A 24,023-nucleotide genomic window follows, 5' to 3' on the forward strand; every position below is an offset into this window, starting at 1 on the left:
AAATTTTATCAATATTTTCTTACTATAGAAAATTTTGTCAAAATTGTATTACTATAGAAAATTTTGTCAAACTGAATTATATACGTGCTTAATCGGCCTTTTTTTGAGAAGACGGTGTTACGAAGTTTTAAGATACTTTGCCATCGGCAAGTGTTACCGCAACCCAAGTAATTCGATTGCGGATAACAGTCTGTAGTAGAAGTTTCTACGCAATCCATGGTGGGAGGGTACATAAGATTCTGCCTGGCCGAACTTACGGCCGTATATACTTATTTTTTTTTTTATACCCTCCACCATAGGATGGGGGGTATATTAACTTTGTCATTCCGTTTGTAACACATTGAAATATTGCTCTAAGACCCTGGGCAATATTTCAATTCTGAGTCGATCTGAGCATGTCCGTCCGTCCGTTTGTCGAAATCACGCTAACTTCCGAACGAAACAAGCTATCGACTTGAAACTTGGCACAAGTAGTTGTTATTGATGTAGGTCGGATAATATTGCAAATGGGCCATATCGGTCCACTTTTACGTATAGCCCCCATATAAACGGACCCCCAAATTTGGCTTGCAGACCCTCTAAGAGAAGCAAATTTCATCCGATCCGGTTGAAATTTGGTATATGGTGTTAGTATATAGTCTCTAACAACCACGCAAAAATTGGTCCATATCGGTCCATAAATATATAGAGCCCCCATATAAAGCGATCCCCAGATATGGCTTGCGGCGCCTCTAAGAGAAGCAAATTTCATCCGATCCGGCTGAAATTTGGTACATGGTGTAAGTATATGGTCTCTAACAACTATGCAAAAATTGGTCTACATCGGTCAATAATTATATATAGCCCCCATATAAACCGATCCCCCGATTTGGCTTGCGGAGCCTTTAATAGAAGCAAATTTCATCCGATCCGGCTGAAATTTGGTACATGGTATAAGTTATGGTCTCTAACAACTATGAAACTTTTTTGTCTAATATATACCACGTATGGACTAACTTACAATTTAGAAAACGATGTTAAGAAGTTTTAAGATACCACAACCCAAGTAATTCGATTGTGTATAACAGGCTTTCGTAGAAGTTTCTACGCAATGCATGGTGGAGGGTACGTAAGATTATACTTGTTTTTTTTTCAATATTTGGTATTATTACTAATATATACTTTATATAGTCGGAAATCAATATTTCAATGTGTTACAAACGAAATGACAAACTTATGATACCCCCGTCATCATTCTATGGTGGTGGGTATAAAAATATTAACTGGGCCTAAAAATATGATTAACAAAACAGGAAAAAATGAAAAATTTTCCAATAAAAGTGTTAGAGTTTTTAAAAATATTCAATTAAAAATTTAATTGATTCAACAAATTTTTTAATTGAAACAAAATTTAATAGTTTTAATTATTTTTTTTTAATTGGGTGGAATTAAGTTTTTTAATTGACTTTCAATTAATTTTTTATTTGATACCATCATTTCTGTGATTGAAGAAATTTCAATTAAAAACTAATTGGATCAGTTAATTTCGTGGATGAAGACAAAAAATATTTTTTTTTTGTGTGAATGTGAACAAAGTTCCTAAGTAGCAAATTGTAGATTTGCTACAAACCCGATATTATCCGAATTTCCACCCTTTTTTGCAAAGAAAATTCTTGTATGCGTTCCCCGATCGTATGTACTTGTTTTTAATGACGTTTTTTTTTGCTTGGCTTATGGAAGACTTTTAGAAGATAACTAAATACGAAATAAAAAGTCTTGCATTTTTGTTAACAATTGAATTAAAACATTTGTTCTTTTTAAAATTGTATGTAGATATTTTATTAAGGATTTTCCTTGTCCTGTAAAGAAAAAAATCGGGTTAGTCCTTTTTTATATTAAGCCTTGTAGAACTTTTAGTTTTATATACACAAATGTTTTGTTTTTTCCCCTTATTTTATATACTCAATAATAAAAGATTATCAGAATGAGAACAATAACATGCTGGTGAAAGAAAAAACATATTCCTCTTACCGTAAGACCAGCCTTTATATGTATCACTAAGCAAATATTATCATTTACAATAATGAAATAAAGCCTAGGAATCGATTTGGGCCTTCGGCCAAAAATCGATAATCGGACACAAATCGGCCTTCGGCGTCAAGAGGCTGATTAACCGAAGCCGCCGAAACTCTTTTAATATTTTAGTTCATATGGAGTTGTCCCAGGCCACTATAAATAAAACAAAAAGCCCAAAGTCTTCACATGGGAAAAACATCACTCCATGACCAATAAAACTGAGAATAGTAAAAACAAGTATTAACAGGTTGGCTGATAAGTCCCCGGTCTAACAAAGAAAAACACATTTTTTTTGTCAAAATTCGTTTTTATTATTCAACATAGTTCCCTTCAATGATTATAACGACCTTCCAATTTTTTGATACCATATTGGTAGTACTCCTTCGGTTTTGCCTCAAAATAGGCCTCAGTTTCGGCGATCACCTCTTCATTGCAGCCAAATTTTTTCCCTGCGAGCATCCTTTCGAGGTCTGAGAACAAGAAAAAGTCGCTGGGGCCAGATCTGGAAAATACGGTGGGTGGGGAAGCAATTTGAAGCCCAATTCATGAATTTTTGCCATCGTTCTCAATGACTTGTGGCACGGTGGAACACCACTTTTTTCTTCTTCATATGGGGCCGTTTTGCCGCGATTTCGACCTTCAAACGCTCCAATAACGTCATATAATAGTCACTGTTGATGGTTTTTCCCTTCTCAAGATAATCGATAAAAATTTGTCCATGCGCATTTTGTTTTTGGTCAAATGTGAGCTCGCGCGGCACCCATTTTGCACAGAGCTTCCGCATATCCAAATATTTTTATTTTTGTTTTATTTATTTACGACAATACAATAAGCCAGAAAGGCCAATAATAGCGCATTGCCTCTATAACTAATTAATTGTATAAAATCTAAAATAAATTTACTATTTAATTAAAGAACAATATGACTGCATTTAAAAAAAAAAAGTGTAGGATATATAAATGCAAATCAAATAAGCAAAAATATTGCTATAACTAATTAATTATATAAAATCTAAAATAAATTTACCATTTAATTAAATAACAATGTGAATGATTTTTTCGAAAAAGTGTAGAATATATAAGTGCAAACGAAATAAGCAAAAATAACGCAAATAATATGGATGAATGATATGACCAACACGTTCCTTTGATATCTTTAAGGCATCTGCTATCTCGATCAACTTCATTTTACGGTCATTCAAAATCATTTTATGGATTTTTTTATGTTTTCGTCGGTAACCACCTCTTTCGGGCGTCCACTGCATTCACCGTCCTCCGTGCTCATTTCACCACGCTTGAATTTTGTATACCAATCAATTATTGTTGATTTCCCCGGGGCAGAGTCCGGAAACTCATTAGCAAGCCAAGTTTTTGCTTCCACCGTATTTTTTCCCTTCAGAAAACAGTATTTTATCAAAACACGAAATTTCTTTTTTTTCCATTTTTTTCACAAAAGACGCTCTATCTCACAAACTAATTGACTTACAGACGAATCATTTGAAGGTTGGTACTATATAAAAATAATATGCATTTAATACTACCGACGCCATCTATGTGTCAGACCGGAGACTTATCAGCCAACCTGTTAGAAGGTTATCGCAAAATTTTACAAAATGTTCTTCCTATACAACATTTTTGCATAATTTTGTATCTATACAAATCTATTTTTAAAGTTTATTTCTGTAATTTTGGCAAATTTTTATTTCTATAGAAAATTTTGTTAAAATTTTATTTCTATAAAAAAGTTTGTCAAAATTTTATATCTATAGAAAATTTGGTCAAAATTTTATTTCTATAGAAAATTTTTAAAAAATTACCGATTTGGCGAAAATGGACCAAAATCAACCAAATTCCATTTGGTTCGACCAATGGACCAAACTTAAAAATTAATAATTATTTGGACCAAGTTTGGTCCGATCGGACCAAAATGGCAACCCTGTTCGGGAGATTTTTCGTGAGTAATGTGAGCCTCTAGAATTTTTGTGGCTCACGACATTTCTATGCTTTAGTGCATTCTTCTGATCGAATAAAAATGTTTTAAAGTGAATGCAGTTTTTATTTCGAGTGTGTGTGTGTGTAGGAGAGAGTGAGTGCCACCAAAAATATCGTACCTAAGTGCAGTGTTGCCAATTTGGTGCTTTTAGCACCAAATTTAGTGCTTTTTGATTTCTTAAAAGCACCAAATTGTCTTTTTGGTGCCTTTTCAAAAAAAGCACCAACTTGGTGCTTTCTGGCATTTTCATTTAGTGCTTTTGGTGCTTTTTTTTATTTTGAACAGTATTAAGTTTAATTGATACAAAAATTTTGATTAGACTTTCAAGAGCCGAAGAAACTCAAATTTATTGCCAAATATAGAATTTGATTGTTAGGAAGTTGGTATTGATTATTTTTTAATTAATATTGTTATTTAGGGTATTCTGTAGGAAAGTCGAGCGATGAGTGTCGAATTTTTGAATTTGGTAAAGATGTCATTAAAAACGTTTGTATTAAATTCACAAAAGCACGCACAACTGAAATAAGCAATAGACTCCTTCCATATATTAATATTTTGAAAGGTGAAAAACATCACTGATCAAAATGAATTGGACGAAAGCATTAAAACTGAATAGCGGTTCATAATGGTGAGTATGAAGTTTGAGTTTTACCGCTAAAGTGAAAACTATATCAGTAAAAATGGGCATAAAATTATGCATATTTGCTGCAAATTTTATTATAACTTGATGGGGAATAACTAAAAGCAAATTTTCACAAAGTTTGTATTCCTTAAAATGATTTATTAAAGAAAACTAATTGTGAAAAATGACTATTTTAGCGGCTAAACTCGATATAATACCCATCTTAATACGCCTTCGGAAGTTTTTTTTTTTTTTTTTTTTTTTCAGTAGAGCATTTCATTTTCGATTTTATGGTGGAAGGTGGTATGTTAGAATTTATAATATTTTTTTGGTGCTTTTTGGCCTTGGGGAGTTGGCAACACTGCGTAAGTGTGCATAAGTAAAAAAATTATTCACGTGTATACTATAAGTTTTAAGTACTCTCAAGAAATCACTGTTAAGAGCAACTTACACGGTTGGCTCAAATTTTGTCATTCCATTACACAAGCAAATATCACCACAACATGAAAGAAAAGAAGAAACATAAAGATAAGTAATCAAAATGGACAAAAAGCATACCTATACCAGCAATTACTGGAGCCGCTTGTTTAACAAATAGGTAAGAAAAAAGATTTTAAAGAGGATTTTTCCTCTAAGGAATATCCATATATCATTTATCTATATATATCTAGTAATGATTCAAAACGGTTCATTTTTGTAACATGGACGTTAGAAGATGGATACTTTTGTCATATATCAAATTTCATAAAGATTTGTTGTTACGAAAATGTTCTAGAATCAAACTTGTGAAAAGATTTACGTGTAGCTGTATGAAGTTATGAATCCATATTAAAAAAAATGTAGTAGACGGTTGATGGTAAAGTCACGTTCTTTGGTCGGATCGAAACGAATTTTCTATAGAAAATTTTGTCAACATTTTATTTCTATAGAAAATGTTGTCAAAAATTTATTTCTATAGAAAATTTTGTCAAAATTTTATTTCTATAGAAAATGTTGTCAAATTTTTATTTCTATAGAAAACTTTGTCAAATTTTTATTTCTATAGAAAACTTTGTCAAAGTGTAATTTTTATAAAAAATTTTGTCAAAATTTTATTTCTATAGAAAATTTTGTCAAAAATTTATTTCTAAGGAAAATTTTGTTAAAATTTTATTTATTGTTGTTGTTTTTGATCTCAGCTTAAAACCATGCATTAACTAAACTAAACGTCCATCCAACCATCTTGCAGTCTATAGGACTTTGCCCAAATAAATTTGACAAACATTCTTTCCTCTGTTGGTTGAGCTACACTTGTAGTTTAGTCAATGCATGGTTTTAAGCTGAGATCAAAAACAACAACAATAAATAAAATTTTGACAAAATTTTCCTTAGAAATATATTTTTGACAAAATTTTCTATAGAAATAAAATTTTGACGAATTTTTTTTAGAAATTAAATTTTGACAAAGTTTTCTATAGAAATAAAAATTTGACAAAGTTTTCTATAGAAATAAAAATTTGACAAAATTTTCTATAGAAATAAAATTTTGATAAAATTTTCTATAGAAATAATCTTTTGACAAAATTTTCTATAGAAATAAAATTTTGACAAAATTTTCTATAGAAATAAAATTTTGACAAAATTTTCTATAGAAATAAAATTTTGACAAAATTTTCTATAGAAATAAAATTTTGACAAAATTTTCTATAGAAATAAAATTTTGACAAAATTTTCTATAGAAATAAAATTTTGACAAAATTTTCTATAGAAATAAAATTTTGACAAAATTTTCTATAGAAATAAAATTTTGACAAAATTTTCTATAGAAATAAAATTTTGACAAAATTTTCTGTAGAAATAAAATTTTGACAAAATTTTCTATAGAAATAAAATTTTGACATAATTTTCTACAGAAATAAAAATTTGACGAAATTTTCTACAGAAATAAATTTTTGACAAAATTTTCTATAGAAATAAAATTTTGACAAAATTTTCTATAGAAATAAAATTTTGACAAAATTTTCTATAGAAATAAAATTTTGACAAAATTTTCTATAGAAATAAAATGTATAAAAAATAAATTTTGAGAAAATTTTCTATAGAAATAAATTCTTATTGTGTAACTCAATATCACGTAAAAACCCGTAAAAAATAAATTTTTTGTTTGTCGAAAGCGGGGTCCAGAGAATTCCTAGAATTTTTACCCGAGCAAAATTTGCAATTATATATTTAATTGGATATATTTTTTTGTTTTTCATTTAACTAAAAAGTTCATAGAGGTAATTGTTATTTCAATTAAAAACGTATCACTTCTTTATATGACACAGTTGTTAAATTTAATTAAAATGTAATTCAGTTCAATGAACGTTTTAATTACAAATATTTTTGTCATATATTTTTTTCTGTGTATATGTACACACATGTTTGTAATCAAAAGTCATAGAGCCACAGTTTCATTCCAATCGATTTGGCACAATTTGTTATCCTGTCCTTGCCATGTTCTAGCCAACTTATGTATGGGGTTTTCTCTATTATTGAGTACTTTAACTAATAATTGGGTGTTTGATTCGAACTCCAATTTCCCACAAGAATTCGTTCAGTAGTACTATTATTTTCTTTTTCTTTTCTTTTATATATATATATATATTTTTTTTTTTTTTTTACATGACACAACTCTTTTATACAAATATATAAATCCTTCTTAATTTCTTAAAATGTATAAAGATGTGTACTATGTTCGGTTTTCGAGTTGAAAGTCACTTTATTTTCGCGATTACTTTTCCTGAAATAATCAAAATTTTAAATGAAAACAAATATATTCCCGTAAACTCTTGCCGAAATCTAGAGGAATTGTGTTAATTTATCTGCTTTATATTGAACTGTTTTAATAAAGGAACCGCGAAAATTTCAACTCGAACAGCGAACATAGTACTTACCTTAACAGGAAAATACCATTTTAGTCCCTTATAGGCTTGGAATTGGACCAAAACAGAACCGATCGATTTTATTTGAAATGTGATATCTGCCCAGAAAAATTTCGTTTTCAGCATTGTTTAGAAGCTCATCGGAGGAAACATCAAGGCTTACCGAGTTATTTCTGTGGTTATTGTAAAAAACCCTATAAACAATTAGGTAATTTGAAGAAACACACTCGGCGAATACATGGTGAACTCATAAAACGATTATAAACCGCAAGCATGGGGAAAATGATGTACATAATGCCAGACTCTTATACATACGGTGTACCAATAATGTTTTTGGTAATAAATATTTTTGTATAATGACATATTTTTGGTGATTACAAAATAATTCTGTAAGCATTTCCGTAGAATTTAACTGGCCTATTCTTGCCATTTTTTTATGTTTGATTTATTTATTAATTCACATACTACAAAATATATTAAAAAAATAATTTACAGTATGGGATTAATGGCAGGAAATGAATTCTGCAATTTCAATTTGAGTGGTTAAATTATAATTAATATAGAGATTTTATATTATTTTTAACATTTTACAAAACTAGATGTACACAAAAAAAAAATTCTGATTTAATCACGAAATAAATTGATCCAATTAATTTTTAATTGAAATGTTTTCAATCACAGAAATGATAGTATCAATTGAAAAATTAATTGATACTATTAACTTTCGTGATTGATTTTTGTTTCAATTAAAAAATTTGTTGATTCAATTAAATTTTTAATTGAATATTTTTTAAAACTCAATTAAAATTTTAATTGGAAAATTTTTCGTGAAATTTTTTTCTGTGTAGTATGTAGTAATACAAGTAATCAAACAAATTTCATCGGTTAATGATTGCGAAAGAAAACACAAACACATGGCCAGACGGACGGACAGATACAAGGGGCTAAATCGATTCAGGATGTTATTCCGAATCGATCGGAATATATTTTACGGGGTCTAGTAGGCAAATTTTTTGGAAATCACGATATACTCCATTTTTACTCCACACAAAAAAATATTTGTTGTGATCAATCACAAAATTAATTGATCCAATTAAATGATAGTATCAATTAAAAATTAATTGATCCAATTAAAAAATAATTGATACTACTAAATGTTGATTTTTGTTCCAATTAAAAAACTTGTTGAATCAATTCAAAATTTAATTGAATGCTTTTTTTTTTTATACCCTGCGCCACACTGTGGAACAGAGTATTATAAGTTAGTGCATATGTTTGCAACACCCAGAATGAGACGAGATAGACACATGGTGTCTTTGGCAAAAATGCTCAGGGTGGGCTCCTGAGTCGATATAGCCATGTCCGTCTGTCTGTCCGTGAACACATTTTTGTAATCAAAGTCTAGGTCGCAGTTTTAGTCCAATCGACTTAAAATTTGGCACAGGTATGTGTTTTGGCTCAGAATAGAACCCTATTGATTTTGGAAGAAATCGGTTTAGATATAGCTCCCATATATATATTATATCGCCCGATATGGACATATATGGCCCCAGAAGCCAGAGTTTTACCATAATTTGCTTCAAATTTTGCACAAGACGAACAATTAGTACTATAGTCAAGTGTGCCAAATTTTATTGAAATCGGTTCAGATTTAGATATAGCTCCCATATATATCGTTCGCCCGATTTACACTCATATGACCACAGTGGCCAATCTTTTACTCCGATTTAATTGAAATTTTGCACAGGGAGTAGAATTAGTAGTGTAGTCAAGTGTGCCAAATTTTATTGAAATCGGTTCAGATTTAGATATAGCTCACATATATATCGTTCGCCCGATTTACACTCATATTACCACAGTGGCCAATCTTTTACTCCGATTTGATTGAAATTTTGCACAGGGAGTAGAATTAGCATTATAGCTATGCGTACCAAATTTGGTTGAAATCGGTTCAGATTTAGATATATCTCCCATATATAACTTTCGCCCGATTTACACTCATATGACCACAGAGGCCAATTTTTAACTCCAATTTAGTTGAAATTTTGCACAGAGAGTAGAATTAGCATTGTTGCTAGGCGTGCCAAATTTGGTTGAAATCAGTTCAGATTTAGATATAGCTCCTATATATAGCTTACGCCCGACTTACACTCATACGACCACAGAGGCCAATTTTTTGCTCCGATTTAGTTGAAATTTGCACAGGGAGTAGAAATAGCATTGTTGTGCGCGCCAAATTTGGTTGAAATCGGTTCAGATTTAGATATATCTCCCATATATATATTTTTCTGATTTCGACAAAAATGGTCAAAATACCAACATTTTCCTTGTAAAATCACCACTGCTTAGTCGAAAAGTTGTAAAAATGACTCCAATTTTCCTAGACTTCTAATACATATATATCGAGCAATAAATCATAAATAAACTTTTGCGAAGTTTCCTTAAAATTGCTTCAGATTTAAATGTTTCGCATATTTTTTTTACTAACATTGTGTTCCACCCTAGTGCATTAGCCGTTAAATTTTGAGTCTATAGATTTTGTAGAAGTCTATCAAATTCTGTCCAGATCGAGTGATATTTATATGTATGTATTTGGGACAAACCTTTATATATAGCCCCCAACACATTTGACGAATGTGATATGGTATCGAAAATTAAGATCTACAAAGTGGTGCAGGGTATAATATAGTCGGCCCCGCCCGACTTTAGACTTTCCTTACTTGTTTTTACTAAAATTGTGTTCCACCCTAGTGCATTAGCCAACTTAAATTTTGAGTCTATAGATTTTGTAAAAGTCTATCAAATTCTGTCCAGATCGAGTGATATTTAAATGTATGTATTTGGGACAAACCTTTATATATATCCCCCAACACATTTGACGGATGTGATATGGTATCGAAAATTTAGATCTACAAAGTGGTGCAGGGTATAATATAGTCGGCCCCGCCCGACTTTAGACTTTCCTTACTTGTTTTAAACTCAATTAAGACTTTAATTGGAAACATTTTCGTAGATTTTTTCCGTGTACTAACATAAGTTTTTATACTAATATTGCACGCATGAACGAAGAATTTTACTACGACCATGGAGGTAGTCGAAGTGCCAGACGAATATTTTTATGTGTTACCAACAGAATGACAACACAATTATTATTAATTAGGGTTATCAATTCAGCTGTTTCAGCAGTTTAGTGAAACGAAAGTTGTTCGACTGATTGTTATTTGTACTGGAGAGTTTTTGAAAAATCCCCATATTTCTTAAAATTCCCCTACCAAGTCCACAACTCAAAAATCTCGTCCCCATTTACAAAAAAAGTTCCAAATTTGGAGACAAATTTCGTGTAGTGACAATGATGACTAATAGTACCCGTAATACATACCTTTATGAACGCTAGTCAAAGTTGAGATTGTATATGCGGTAACAAATGCGTCTGAATCCGGATAAGACAAATCCTAGATCAACAATTGGTAAACAATTGGTGCTCGTGGTCAAGGTTTTGACAAGACTTTTCATCATAGTTGGTATTACTAAGTTTGTGATACAGTGGAAAGAATCAAACAGTAATTGGTTTTAATATTCGGTCTCTTTCACACGTTATATCGTACATAACAGGCACATTGGCCTACATGACCAATTTATGAATTACAGCATTATTTTAAGAAGAAATACTCCCAATAAAACCATGACAAAATGTATATACAAACGAACATGGCGGATCTATTTCATAAGCAAAAAAGGAAAAGTCTTGCACCAGAATGAAAAATGTGCGTTTTGGGTTAAAAAAAAGTACTCGTTTGAACTTTTATACCCGCCACCATAGAATGGTGATAGGGTATAATAAGTTTATCATTCCGTTTGTAACACATCGTAATATCGATTTCCTACTATATAAAGTATATATATTCATCCTTATTCCTGAAATCGCCCTAGCTCTCGCCGTCGCTTTTTGTCGTCTGTCGCTTTTAAGTCGTCTCGTCATTCATTTGGTATTCCTGTGAAGTGGCGACGGCAACGACGACGATTACCTTTTGTACCAATTACAATACTCGGTAATAAAAGGCCGATATCACTAGAAAACAATCAGCTGATGTGCAAAAAAAAATGAATTTTAATTTTTTCGGTTTAAGAAATTTTTATAACTGACGCAATTCTATGTCGGAAAATTAAGAAAAAAATTATTTAATTTTAATTCGGGAAATGATTTACATTATCTTTGTTTGATGCCTTGAAGAGTTTCTATTAAAAATAAATGGAATTGAAAATCAACATGTTTACTTTAATTGTGTAGTTTTCATTTCTATGATGTGAATGTGATGACTATAACTAAAAGGTTGGAAAAAAATACGGTGGAAGCAAAAACTTGGCTTGAAAAACTTGGACTCTGCTCCAGGGAAATCTACAATAATTGATTGGTATGCCAAATTCAAGCATGGTGAAGTGAGCACGGAGGACGGTGAACGCAGTGGACGCCCGAAAGAGGTGGTTACCGACAAAAACATCAAAAAAATCCACAAATTATGATTTTGAATGACCGTAAAATGAAGTTGATCGAGATAGCAGAGGCCTTAAAGATATCAAAGGAACGTGTTGGTCATATCATTCATCAATATTTGGATATGCGGAAGCTCTGTGCAAAATGGGTGCCGCGCGAGTTCACATTTGACCAAAAACAACAACATGTTGATGATTCTGAGCGGTGTTTGCAGCTGTTAACTCGAAATACACCCGAGTTTTTCCGTCGATATGTGACAATGGATGAAACATGGCTCCATCACTACACTCCTGAGTCCAATCGACAATCGGTGAACCATCTCCGAAGCGTGGAAAGACTCAAAAGTTCGCTGGCAAAGTAATGGCCTCTGTTTTTTTGGGATGCGTATGGAATAATTTTTATCGATTATGTTGAGAAGGGAAAAACCATCAACAGTGACTATTATATGGCGTTATTGGAGCGTTTGAAGGTCGAAATCGCGGCAAAACGGCCCCATATGAAGAAGAAAAAAGTGTTGTTCCACCAAGACAACGCACCGTGCCACAAGTCGTTGAGAACGATGGCAAAAATTCATGAATTGGGCTTCGAATCGCTTCCCCACCCACCATATTCTCCAGATCTGGCCCCCAGCGACTTTTTCTTGGTCTCAGACCTCAAAAGGATGCTAGCAGGGAAAAAAAATTGGCTGCAATGAAGAGGTGATCGCCGAAACTGAGGCCTATTTTGAGGCAAAATCGTTGTATCGCTCTTGAAGGGAACTATGTTGAATAATAAAAACGACTTTTGACAAAAAAAATGTGTTTTTCTTTGTTATACCTGGGACTTATCAGCCTTGTTGCCGGTTCAATTGTATACTTGGAGAAATACACTTTTCTGGTGACATGTCAACGTCAGTTCCATCGATTATTTCAATTGTAATGCCTGCCTTTTTATACCCTCCACCATAGCATGGGGGGTATATTAACTTTGTCATTCCGTTTGTAACACATCGAAATATTGCTCTAAGACCCCATAAAGTATGTATATTCTGGGTCGTGGTGAAATTCTGAGTCGATCTGAGCATGTCCGTCCGTACGTCCGTCCGTACGTCCGTCCGTCTGTTGAAATCACGCTAACTTCCGAACAAAACAAGCTATCGACTTGAAACTTGGCACAAGTAGTTTTTATTGATGTAGGTCGGATGGTATTGCAAATGGGCCATATCGGTCCACTTTTACGTATAGCCCCCATATAAACGGACCTCCAAATTTGGCTTGCAGACCCTCTAAGAGAAGCAAATTTCATCCGATCCGCCTGAAATTTGGTACATGGTGTTAGTATATAGTATCTAACAACCATGCAAAAATTGGTCCACCTCGGTCCATAATTATATATAGCCCCCATATAAACCGATCCCCCGATTTGACTTTCGGATCCTCTAAGAGAAGCAAATTTCATCCGATCCGGCTGAAATTTGGCACATGGTGTTAGTATATGGTCTCTAACAACCATGCAAAAATTGGTCCACATCAGTGCATAATTATATATAGCCCCCATATAAACCGATCCCCCGATTTGGCTTGCGGAGCCTCTAAGAGAAGCAAATTTCATCCGATCCGGCTGAAATTTGGTACATGGTGTTAGTATATGGTCTCTAACAACCATGCAAAAATTGGTCCACATCGGTCCATAATTATATATAGCCCCCATATAAACCGATCCCCCGATTTGGCTTACAGAGCCTCTAAGAGAAACAATTTTCTTCCGATCCGGCTGAAATTTGGTACATGGTGTTAGTATATGGTCTCTAACAACCATGCAAAAATTGGTCCACATCAGTGCATAATTATATATAGCCCCCATATAAACTGATCACCAGATTTGATCTCCGGAGCCTCTTGGAAGACCAAAATTCATCTGATTCAGTTGAAATTTAGTACGTGATGTTAATACATGGCCTCAAACACCAATGCAAAAATTGGTCGAAATCGGTCCATAATTATATATAGCCCCCATATAAACCGGTCCCCAGATTTGGCTTGCGGAGCCTCTAAGAGAAGCAAATTTCATACGATTCGGTTGAAATTTGGTACGTGATGTTAATATATGGTATCCAACAACCATGCATGAATTGGTTCATATCAGTCCATAATTATATATAGCCCCCATATAAACCGATCCCCAGATTTGACCTCCGGTGCCTTGTGGAGAAGCAAAATTCATCCGATCTGGTTGAAATTTGGCACGTGGTGGTAGTATATGATATTTAACAACCATGCCAAAAGTGGTCCATATCAGTCCATAATCATATATAGCCCCCATATAAACCGATCCCGAGATTTGGTTTTGGAGTCTCTTGGAGGAGTAAATTTCCTCCGGGTCAGTTTAAATTTGATACATTGTGCTAGTATATGGTCGTTAACAACCATGCCTAACTAGGTGTATATCGGTCTATAGTTATATATAGCCCTCAGATAAATCGATCCCCAACCACACAAAAATTGATCCATATCAAGTTCATAATTGTATATAGCCCCCATATAAGCGGCCACCATATTTCAATTCTGGCTCCCTACGTACCGTGCAAAAGTCCATATCGATTCGTAATTATTTGTAGACTTACATACCTTTTTGTCTAATATATACCACGTGTGGACTAACTCACAATTTAGAAAACGATTTCAGATACCACAACCCAAGTAATTCGATTGTGTATAACAGTCTTTCGTAGAAGTTTCTACGCAATCCATGGTGGAGGGTACATAAGATTCGGCCTGGCCGAACTTACGGCCGTTTATACTTGTTAATCTCTTAGATTAAGCTTTCAACATTCACTATTTTTACATGATGACCCAGAAGCGTTAAGTTTTATGATTATTTAATCTCTTGGATATCGTTCTTGCCTGTGTACAAATTTTTACGTGCTTCTTTGCCAAGCTACGATGCTCGACTATGAACAATTTACATATTCTTAAGAGTTAGGTTAGGTTAGGTTATGTGGCAGCCCGATGTATCAAGCTCACTTAGACTATTCAGTCCATTGTGATACCACAGTGGTGAACTTCTCTCTTATCACTGAGTGCTGCCCGATTCCATGTTAAGCTCAATGACAAGGGACCTCCTTTTTATAGCCGAGTCCGAACGGCGTTCCACATTCCAGTGAAACCACTTAGAGAAGCTTTGAAACCCTCAGAAATGTCACCAGCATTACTGAGGTGGGATAGTCCACCGCTGAAAAACTATTTGGTGTTCGGTCGTAGCAGGAATCGAACCCACGACCTTGTGTATGCAAGGCGGGCATGCTAACCATTGCACCACGGTGGCTCCCATTCTTAAGAGTTGCATTAGTCTCTTAAATATTCAAAATATATTCATTATATCTAAATTTACTACAAATTAACAAGAATTTGAGCTAAAACTTACATTTACATATTCTTCCTTTATGGCGAAAACGATGTAAACAAAAATTAAAAAAATGTTTTACGATTGCAATTTACCAATCGCAAGAATTTTCGATCAATACAACACGATATCGAGTCTCGTGATTCGAAAAATGTAGATTTCGATCAAAAAATATCCATATCGAATGCCGGGGACTAATCCCCTGTTTATCATCCCTGATCCAAAATAGCATCGAAATATAATTTCAGAGAACTCTAGGCGTCTAGGGGTCTCTTTATGTGCCTATAAAAATGGAAAAAAAAGAAAAATTTTGTTGTAGATACTCCAGAAGTAAATGTTGTTAATTCAAATACGGAAAAAAGTAATCCTATATGCGAAACTTGTACGCATTCATATATGGATATATTTTTAAACATGTTGCTATATTACCTACATTTTAATACAATTTCATTAAAATTTGGTCCAAAAAAAAAAATCTTTATGATATTTCTCGGATGTTCAACCTTTTTGGCCATGTGTTTTATGTAATCAATTAATGGGACATAATATGCCGTTGCTGCCCAAATCAAGTTACCCAGCTTCATTTCATTGATTTCTGCATAATAAATGGAATTCATTTAAATTTGGCACAGAATAATAATTTATGAAATTTTTTTGGATGCTATTAGCCATTTGAATCAATCAATGGAATATTATGTGCTACTATTGTCCAAATCAGGATGCCCAGCTCCATTCCACTGATTTCTAACATCATGGAATTATTGTCGAATGTGAATTTCATTCCGGTTCGCAACCCATACTCGCCTGCAATATTTTTAAACAAAAATCTGTAAACAAATCGGAAATGGCTAAAAATCTAACTTCCCTCGTTCGTTCGTTTCAGTTTATTTCCAAAAGATCCGCATATCCGAATGTGAAAAAGACAAGGAATATGAGTGGAGCATTCTTTCAATGTGAAATCTGTTTGAGGTATTTCCGCTTTAAACATCGTTTGGACGCCCATATACGGACACATCAAGGATTGCGCCCATATCCCTGTACATACGAAAATTGTGACAAAGCCTATAATCGTTCCGATGAACTTCGTGCACACATCAATGAACACATTGGTGTTCCGAATATATTCAAATGTGCCATAGAAACATGTAAGGAGGTCTTTAATAGCAAAAATCGACTCATACACCATAGACGCATTGCCCATAGCGGTGATGTTACAAACGATGCGTGCGATCCTCTTCCACGATACATGTGCGAAATATGTGGTCTTATTTTAAAGAAACCATCATTATTGAAAAAGCACAAATATATACATATGGATAAATCCCAATGGCCGTTTGCCTGTGATGTGGAGGGATGTACGAGAAGATTTCGAATTCCAGATCAATTAAAAATTCATAAAAATCGCCATGATGGTATTAAGAACTATGTGTGCCCCCACTGTGATGCGCGTAAAACAACCATTACTGAACTAAAGTTTCACATTAACACTCACACCCACGAACGGACCTTTTCTTGCACATATTGTTCCAAAACTTACAGAAGTGCTGCATATCTGGCTTGCCATGTTCGACGCAATCATACAATATGCGAAATTTTAAAATGTCGTTTTTGCGATTTTCAAACAAAAACTCCTCAAAATTTGCAAAAGCACGAGGTAAAGCATACGGACGAGAAGCCTTATTCTTGCTCAGAGTGTGACGAACGATTCTCAACTATAAGGGCTCGGAGCGTCCATATGCAAAAAAACCATGGAAAAAAAAGGAAATTAAGTGTTTGTAATGAGTGTGGGAAAACTTTTCAGAATGCAACTAGTCTATCGGCCCACAAGAAGTTACATAAAGAGGCCACGCCATACACATGCAAACAATGCGGCCAAGGTTTTCGATGGCCAGGAGGTTATTATGGCCATATGAAGAGACATAGAACGAAGGAACTTACAACAAAACCAAAAGATGAAAGCGAAAACACTTTGGTTATTTCTTAAATAACTGTAAAGGTATAATTACATACCATGCGTTCAATGCGTACAATGCGACCGATGATTGAAGAGTTGAAATTTCTCTTTGAAATCAAAAGCTCGAATAGTCTGCCGCAAACAGAAAAAATCAACCCTACCATCAACGCACGGATTGACGCATGGTGTGTAATTCAACCTTAAGATTTCTTTGAATTGTTAATTCTAAAAATCTATATATCACACATAATTGTTTAAAAAATATACATATAAAACCCAAAGACAAGCAAAACGTAAACGTAATGTTTCATTTAATATATAATAAAAATAGTGATTCAACAATTGGATTGAAATAATCATAATCATAATCATGTTCCTACGAAACAAAATTTTAGATCTACGAAGTTTTCTTTTATTCGCAAAGGCAAATAACGTTCGGTTTATGGTCTCCGTTGAGAAGTTTATTCCCAACGAAATTTATGTTGATGTCATTTCTGAGCTTATTTCAGAACACGGTTCTCACTTGAGCCAAAATTAATCTACCAAAATTTGGAGAAAACTATTTACCACAAACCTACCAAAAAACAAGTAAGAAAAGTCTAAAGTCGGGCGGGGCCGACTATATTATACCCTGCACCACTTTGTAGATCTAAATTTTCGATACCATATCACATCCGTCAAATGTATAAAGGTTTGTCCCAAATACATACATTTAAATATCACTCGATCTGGACAGAATTTGATAGACTTCTACAAAATCTATAGACTCAAAATTTAAGTCGGCTAATGCACTAGGGTGGAACACAATGTTAGTAAAAAAAATATGCGAAACATTTAAATCTGAAGCAATTTTAAGGAAACTTCGCAAAAGTTTATTTATGATTTATTGCTCGATATATATGTATTAGAAGTCTAGGAAAATTAGAGTCATTTTTACAACTTTTCGACTAAGCAGTGGCGATTTTACAAGGGGAATTTTGGTATTTTGACCATTTTTGTCGAAATCAGAAAAACATATATATGGGATATAGCTCCCCTAAATCTGAAAATGTCAACTAAATCGGAGTTGAAAATTGGCCTCTGCGGTCATATGAGTGTAAATCAGGCGAAAGCTATATATGGGAGATATATCTAAATCTGAACCGATTTCAACCAAATTTGGCACGCATAGATACAATGCTAATTCTACTCCCTGTGCAAAATTTCAACTAAATCGGAGTTAAAAATTGGCCTCTGTGGTCATATGAGTGTAAATCGGGCGAAAGCTATATATGGGAGATATATCTAAATCTGAGCCGATTTCAACCAAATTTGGCACGCATATCTACAATGCTAATTCTACTCCCTGTGCAAAATTTCAACTAAATCGGAGCAAAAAAATGGCCTCTGTGGTCATATGAGTGTAAATCGGGCGAAAGCTATATATGGGAGATATATCTAAATCTGAGCCGATTTCAAACAAATATGGCACGCATAGATACAATGCTAATTCTACTCCCTGTGCAAAATTTCAACTAAATCGGAGTTAAAAATTGGCCTCTGTGGTCATATGAGTGTAAATCGGGCGAAAGCTATATATGGGAGATATATCTAAATCTGAACCGATTTCAAAGAAATTTGGCACGCATAGATACAATGCTAATTCTACTCCCTGTGCAAAATTTCAACTAAATCGGAGTTGAAAATTGGCCTCTGTGGTCACATGAGTGTAAATCGGGCGAAAGCTATATATGGGAGATATATCTAAATCTGAGCCGATTTCAAAATTTGGCACACTTGACTACACTACTAATTGTACTCCTAGTGCAAAATTTAAACCAAATTGGGGTAAAACTCTGGCTTCTGGGGCCATATAAGTCCATATCGGGCGAAATATATATATGGGAGCTATATCTAAATCTGAACCGATTTCTTCCAAAATCAATAGGGTTCTATTCTGAGCTAAAACACATACTTGGACCAAATTTGAAGTCGATTGGACTAAAACTGCGACCTAGACATTGATTACAAAAATGTGTTCACGGACAGACGGACATGGCTATATCGACTCAGGAACCCACCCTGAGCATTTTTGCCAAAGACACCATGTGTCTATCTCGTCTCCTTCTGGGTGTTGCAAACATATGCACTAACTTATAATACCCTGTTCCACAGTGTGGCGCAGGGTATAAAAATTGGGTTGCTGAATTTAAACGTGGTCGTACAAGCATTGAAGATGAACCAAAAACAGCAACAACAACATAAATTGTAGCCAAAATATATGATATGGTATTAAATGATCGACGAATAAAAGTGCGTGAAATTGCTAATATGATCTGAAATGATCAGAGTCCATTTAATTTCGCATGAAGAACTACAGATAAAAAAGCTTTCTGCAAGATGGGTGCCGCATTTGTTAACAGTCGATCACAAACGAATAAGAATGAACATTTCTCATGTTTGTTTGGATCCTTTTAAGCGAAATAAAATGGATTTTAAGCGTCGTTTCATAACTTTTGATGAGACATGGATCCACCACTGGACTCCAGCGACAAAAGAACAATCCAAACAATGGACTGAAGCTGGGGGAAGCGCCCCAAAGAAGGCAAAAACAATCCAATCGGCTGGTAAGGTTATGGCAACGGTATTTTGGGGCTTCAAAGGTATTTTATTGATTGACTATCTGCAAAAGGGTAAAACAATAAATTCAGAGTACTATTGCAACCTTTTGGATCAATTAAATGTACAAATTCGAGAAAAACGTCCTGGCTTACAAAAAAAAAAAAAAAATTCATCAAGACAACGCACCAGCGCACAAGAGTGTTTAAACAATGGCTAACATCAACGAATTAAAGTACGAGTTGCTTGACCACCCCCTCCTTATTCTCCTGATTTAGCTCCCAGTGACTTTTACTTGTTCCCAAATCTAAAAAAAAAAATCCTTGCTGGCAAGCATTTTACCTCAAATGAAGATGCAATTACAGTTGTAAACCATTATTTTCAAGACCTTGAGGAAAGCCAAATATTTTAATCAAGGGATAGAATTGCTAGAAAAAGGACTAAGTGTATTGAAGTTTCAAGAGATTATATTGAAAAATAAAAATATTTTTGAAAAACTAACTATTCTCTTTCATTGATAGGCTAAAAAGTTTCCGAACCACCCTCGTATCTATAATACATTTTGGCAAAATTTTATTTCTATAGAAAACTTCGTCAAGATTGTATTTCTATAGAAAACTTCGTCAAACTTGTATTTCTATAGAAAACTTCGTCAAAATTGTATTTCCATAGAAAACTTCGTCAAAATTGTATTTCCATAGAAAAATTGCACCAAAATTTTATTTCTAAAGAAAATTGTATCAAAATTTTATTTCTAAAGAAAATTGTATCAAAATTTTATTTCTAAAGAAAATTGTGTCAAAATTTTACACTTCTACAGAAAATTATGTCAAAATTTTATTTCTATTAAAAATTTAGAGAGGAATATTTTGCCGGAAATAACGGGCTACCACTTTACCTAACCTAACCTTGCTTTGCCTGAAAGGTGCCATTTTAACAACACAAAAAAATTTTAACAACTCAAGAAGCAAAATAACAGGTTGGCTGATAAGTCACCGGTCTGATGGCGTCGCTAGTATTAAATGCATATTATTTTTATATAGTACCAACCTTCAAATGATTCGTGTCAAAATTTGATGTCTGTAAGTCAATTAGTTTGTGAGATAGCGTCTTTTGTGAAGCAACTTTTATTATTGTGAAAAAATGGAAAAATAGGAATTTCGTGTTTTGATAAAATACTGTTTTCTGAAGGGAAAAAATATGGTGGAAGCAAAAACTTGTCATGATAATGAGTTTCCGGACTCTGTCCCAGGGAAATCAACAATAATTGATTGGTATGCAAAATTCAAGCATGGTGAAATGAGCACGGAGGACGGTGAACGCAGTGGATGCCCGAAAGAGGTTGTTACCGACGAAAACATCAAAAAAATCCACAAAATGATTTTGAATGACCGTAAAATGAAGTTGATCGAGATAGCAGAGGCCTTAAAGATATCAAAGGAACGTGTTGGTAATGTCATTCATCAATATTTGGATATGCGGAAACTCTGTGCAACATTTGACCAAAAACGCTCACATTTGACCAAAAGCAACAACGTGTTGATGATTCTGAGCGGTGTTTGCAGCTGTTAACTCGTAATACACCCCGAGTTTTTCCGTCGATATGTGACAATGGATGAAACATGGCTCCATCACTACACTCCTGAGTCCAATCGACAGTCGGCTGAGTGGACAGCGACCAGTGAACCGTCTCCGAAGCGTGGAAAGACTCAAAAGTCCGCTGGCAAAGTAATGGCCACTGTTTTTTGGAAAGCGCATGGAATAATTTTTATCGATTATCTTGAGAAGGGAAAAACCTTCAACAGTGACTATTGTATGGCGTTATTGGAGTGTTTGAAGGTCGAAATCGCGGCAAAACGGCCCCATATGAAGAAGAAAAAAGTGTTGTTCCACCAAGACAACGCACCGTGCCACAAGTCATTGAGAACGATGGCAAAAATTCATGAATTGTGCTTCGAATTGCTTCCCCCCTAGATCTGGCCCCCAGCGACTTTTTCTTGTTCTCAGACCTCAAAAGGATGCTCGCAGGGAAAACAATTTGGCTGCAAAGAAGAGGTGATCGCCGAAAATGAGGCCTATTTGAGGTAAAACCGAAGGAGTTGGTAGTACTCAAAATAGGCCTCAGTTTCGGCGATCACCTCTTCTTTGCAGCCAAATTTTTTTCCCTGCAAGCATCCTTTTGAGGGCATCCTTTTGCGAGCATCCTTTTGGTATCAAAAAATTGGAAGGTTGTAATATCATTGTATCACTCTTGAAGCGAATTATGTTGAATAATAAAAACGAATTTTGACAAAAAAATGTGTTTTTCTTTGTTAGACCGGGAACTTATCAGCCAACCTGTTACTAGTTAAATCAATTAAATTATTAATTGAAACTTTTTAAAAATTCTTTAAAAATTTTGGTGATATTTATTCTGTGTGTGGACAAATCGGAAATGGCTAAAAATCTAACTTACCTCGTTCGTTCGTTTCAGTTTATTTCCACAAAATCCAAATATCCGTATATGAAAAGTACCAGGGATATGAGTGGAGTATACTTTAAATGTGAAATCTGTTTGAGGGATTTCCGCTTTAAACATTGTTTGGACGCTCATATACGAACACATCAAGGATTGCTACCATATCCCTGTACATACGAAAATTGTAACAAAGCTTATAAACGTCCCGATGAACTTCGTGCACACATCAATGATCACATTGGTGTTCCGAATATATTCAAATGTTCCATAGAAACATGTGAGGAGGTCTTTAATAACAAAAATCGCCTCCAATACCATAGACGCATGGCCCATAGCGATCCCACGAGCGATCCTATTCCACAATACATGTGCGAAATATGTGGTCTTATTTTAAAGAAACCATATTTATTGAAAAAGCACAAATATATACATATGGATAAATCCCAATGGCCGTTTGCCTGTGAAGTGGAGGGATGTACCAGAAGATTCCGTATGTTGGAGCAACTAAAAATTCATAAAAATCGCCATGCTGGTATTAAGAAATATGTGTGCCCCCATTGTGACGCACGTAAAACAACCATTACAGAACTAAAGATACACATTAACACTCACACCCACGAACGGACCTTTTCTTGCACATATTGTTCCAACACATACAAAAGTGCTGCATATCTGGCTGGCCACGTGCGACGCAATCATACAGTATGTGAATTTTTAAAATGCCGTTTTTGCGATTATCAAACAAAAACTCGTCAAACTTTGCAAAATCACGAGGTAAGGCATACAGGTGAGAAGCCTTATTCTTGTTCAGAGTGTGGCGAACTGTTCTCAAATGGTACGGCTCGATACGTCCATATGCAAAGAAAACATGGAAAAGAAAAGAGATTAAGTGTTTGTAAAGAGTGTGGGAAAACTTTTAAGAATGCAACTAGTCTATCGGCCCACAAGAAGTTACATAAAGAGGCCACGCCATACACATGCAAACAATGCGGCCAAGGTTTTCGCTGGCCAGGAGGTTATTATGGCCATATGAAGAGACATAGAACGAAGGAACTTACAACAAAACCAAAAGATGAAAGCGAAAACACTTTGGTTATTTCTTAAATAACTGTAAGATTTCTTTGTATTGTTATTTCTATAAATTTATGATGTGTGTTATCATTCCTAAAAACAAAAAAACAAATAAATATAAAACCCAAAGACAAGCAAAACATAAACGTAATGTTTTATTTAATATGCAATAAAAATGGCGATTCAACAATCGAATTGAAATAACAGGTTGGCTGATAAGTCCTCAGTCTAACAAAGAAAAACACATTTTTTTTTGTCAAAATTCGTTTTTATTATTCAACATAGTTCTCTTCAAGAGCTATACAACGATTATAACGACCTTCCAATTTTTTGATACCTTCGGTTTTGCCTCAAAATAGGCCTCAGTTTCGGCGATCACCTCTTCATTGCAGCCAAATTTCTTCCTTGCGAGCATCCTTTTGCGGTCTGAGAACAAGAAAAAGTCGCTGGGGGCCAGATCTGGAGAATACGGTGGGTGCACGCTCACAAAAAATTGC

At 34.2% G+C, this 24,023-nt stretch overlaps 1 protein-coding gene across 1 annotated transcript in view; it reads left to right on the forward strand.

The window, feature by feature from the left end:
* Nucleotides 1-24,023, forward strand: part of LOC142235949 (uncharacterized) — a 58,622-nt gene that overhangs the window by 8,947 nt on the left and 25,652 nt on the right. The gene's annotated exons all lie outside the window — the stretch shown is intronic.

This window comes from Haematobia irritans, chromosome 4 (assembly GCF_050003625.1).
Source record: "Haematobia irritans isolate KBUSLIRL chromosome 4, ASM5000362v1, whole genome shotgun sequence".
NCBI classification, from domain to species: domain Eukaryota; kingdom Metazoa; phylum Arthropoda; class Insecta; order Diptera; family Muscidae; genus Haematobia; species Haematobia irritans.